We start from the raw sequence: 3,517 nt of genomic DNA, 5'->3' as shown, positions 1-3,517 counted from the left end.
TATTTTAGATAAGAATTTATGAACATTCCATTGCGAACACCCTTATCAATTTTAAATTCATACCCCATAAAACTTCCAGAAAAATATCTGCTTAAATTTGATTTTCTTTATCAATGTATGATTTAATTTCTCCCCCCAGGAAAATCTTCTTGAATATTTGCTAGTTCTTCCCTCGAGAATCAACGAGAACAAAATCCAACTTCTTGCTTCTCAACTTCTTCTTAACTGGACTCACTCCCCTGAGGTTGGTACTGCAGTGTTTCCGACTAAAAAATAATGAAAATGTCAACACTATCAACACTGTGCCATTTTGGGGAAATATATATCTCTTGTGTTTTACAATTTGCTGGACTTGAGTTTTGTCCGACGTATTTCGTAGCACTGTATTCTTACTGTATTTCTTTACACAAGAATCGTTCTGCTATACGAGCACCAGATCAACGTTAGATTCATGAAATTTGTTACAGTTACGCTGTAAGAATCATATGTGAAGTCAATTAATTTTTAAGATAAGTGTATTGAGTAGTATTAGAGTCACACACAAACAGTGTTGAACCAACATAACTGATATCAATGTAGGTGTTTTACCATTTTTTTCTGTTTTTTTTTTGTACAATCTAATAAAATGGCGTCGAATTTTGTGCCTTAGCTTAGAGGCAACAAAAACACTGTAATTATTTCTAAAATAATATTTTTCAAATTTTAAAACAACTCATTTTGCATTTTTTTAATGTATAGTTTATATTACAGTACCCTAATTTTCTGTAGAGCAGAATTATAATTTCAATATTTCCACTACCAATAGTTTATATAATGCTTGTTGATGTAATTTTAACTTTAACTCTAAATTACAGGATTGTGAGAAGTTATGTTCTGTTGAAGACCTTACTGACAACTTGCTCTATTTTGTTCATTCAAATGATGCCAACATTATAAGAGTGATTGCTACAATTGCTCTCAGAATCACAGAACCTATCTCTTTAAGGTAACATATAGTACTGTGGGGTAGGATAGGACAACTTCAGCACATAATATTCAATTATTTTGATCGTGTTTTAAACAATTACCAACGTTCTATAGGAGTAGTGAGGCTACAGTTGCTACCAAATTAAACGAGAAAATAGAATAAAATTGTGTCCCATCTTCCCTCCTCCTACTATAACATAATTTTGATTTGTCTCTTCAAAAACAATAGTGCAAACCACGTTATTTGAAGAATTTTTTTTTAATTTTTGTTTGCATTGATGAAAAAATGTTCACCTTCAAAAAACATGCTACTAATGGTGGCAGCACCTAGCCGACTAAGCCATCTAAATAAATAAAAAAATCTTCTAAACACAAAATATTCTTTCAGGTCTAAACTGAACAATGAAGATTTCCAGGATTTCATTTCATATTTACAAAACGCTTCAAGTGATCGGCAAACATGGAATTTAACAGCGCAAGCTTTAGATAACTTGCAGGTAATAACCTATTGAAATATCCTGTACCAAAACTTCAATAGTTTCTCTTGTGTAATCGCCAAACTGTAGCCCAAATATTATAAACTTTTAAAATAGTCGTTTATTCATTCATTTTTATGCTATAAGTGATAATTTAGAACTATTTTTTTTATTGCAAGAAATAAGGTTTTTAAAATATTCTGTATTAATGGTAAACAGCCTAACTTGTGTCACCTGGTATAACATATCATGGGACCTCACTTTTAAATGAACGGTTGATCCATATTATATAAATGTGTTTTAGATTTTTAATTTTTTTAACAATGAAAATTAGTTAGTTCAGTTGCATAAATAAACTAGTTTGTGCGATATTTTTAAAAATTGGGTTGTCCAAAAACTTGGCAAAAAAACATATTTTCTCAATTTTTATTCATTTTTTTTTACAGAATAAACCAGATTCGGGTTTCATCCAGAAAAATCCAGTTCGTCCTGCTAGCAGTTCCTCATCTGAAGGAGAAACATTCACCCAATAAACATTTAATAAAACTAAAATCTCTCAAAAATTGATATTTTCAAAACATTTTGTAAATTGTATGTCCATGTAAAATTGTAAACTGTACATTTCTCAATAGAATCACACATTTTATAACACTTTAATGTTATTTTATTTTAATTTTCTCCGCTATATTTTGGTCACTAACTGTGTTGACTAAATTGTCACTAATTCAAAAAAAAAAATTATTATTACCCACAAAGTTACACATGTGGTAACACATAAGCAGGCACGAAGTGTGTGAAACGGAACACGTGCGATAACAACTGTCATTGCCCCACCATACAAGGATAAATATCTTGCATTCATTCATACTGTTGTAATTTACACTGCACATTTAACTTTTTAATGGTGCAATGCGTATGGTAATAATTTCTATATAATTTGTAATGTCATCAAAATGTTAAAAAATTGCGTAATTTATGCTCTTCCACAAATTACAATAAGCAACTTATGATAGTTTTTCAACAATTTGTAAATATTTTATTGTTTTTATTTGCAATCGAAGCTCTTAAATCATGCTATGTGTTGTAGAATAGATGTCACTGTAGTTTACTTTGCACATCACGAACGATTTCTTCAATAAATTAAAATTTCATAAAAGGGTCCTATTACTGGAAAAAAATAACAGAAAAAAAAGCTATTAAAAGTGTTTTAAGACAGTTTAAGGTAGTTTTGTTGGGTGCAACTCCATTTTTGTATATTTTTTGTCCATTTTTTGTATATGTTTTTATATAATCTAACAAGAGGTATTATATACCAGCGGTATCCATCTTGTTTTTTGTTTACGTTTTGTCCACTTTGGGGATTTTTATTCTCGTTTGTTGTCTATTTGATAAAAAATTACCTATCCTCTCCACTCGAAAAATGCGAATTGGTAATTGTAAAAAAACACAATTTGAAAATAATGAATATTATGTGGTATTGGTATCCATATTCTACTATGCTAAGTTTGGTATATAGGTTCTGTAAACGTACATTAAGCTACAACACTATTTGTTCTGTATCAAAGTACCTCAAATATATTTAACAACCAAATCGATTTCTTTATTAACAAATATATTTACAATTTTAATTTTTTCCAAATATTCGAAAGTTGACACTTGATGCGGAATAAGAAACATAATTTCGTTCCACCACAGTCTAAATATAATTATATGGATTGAGAGGCCAGACGAGGTTGTATAGCAGGGTGGGGGGAGATGGGACACCTTATCATTCTATTTTCTCGTCCCATTTGGTAGTAAACAATAAAAAATTAAATATTTCTAAAACCATATCCGAACAGACTGTTGGTAATTGTTAAAACACGATCAAGATATTTGGATATTCAGTGCTGAAGGTGTCCCATCTTCCCCCACCCTACTATATTAGTGTTTGGCTAATTATTCACCAAGACTATATAGAAACACAAAGCAAACGCTAAAATTGAGGCTAGATTTAAAATTTTACATTTCAATTTAAACGGTTTTGGAAACGCATTTTCGTTTCAGTTATTTTTCTACACATATAGTGGGGTGGG

The 3,517-nt window shown here is 30.3% G+C and overlaps 1 long non-coding RNA gene across 1 annotated transcript; it reads left to right on the top strand.

Annotated features, from left to right (window-relative positions):
- The first annotated feature begins 110 nt into the window (after positions 1–110).
- LOC108949840 lies at positions 111–2,598 on the top strand. Its single transcript, XR_001974912.2, has 4 exons — positions 111–244; positions 855–985; positions 1,355–1,463; positions 1,889–2,598. It is a non-coding gene; the product is annotated as an uncharacterized LOC108949840 (long non-coding RNA).
- Positions 2,599–3,517: the final 919 nt, after the last annotated feature.

Source organism: Ciona intestinalis, chromosome 10 (assembly GCF_000224145.3).
Source record: "Ciona intestinalis chromosome 10, KH, whole genome shotgun sequence".
Taxonomy (NCBI): Eukaryota; Metazoa; Chordata; class Ascidiacea; order Phlebobranchia; family Cionidae; genus Ciona; species Ciona intestinalis.
This window is presented reverse-complemented; position numbering and strand designations above follow the sequence as displayed.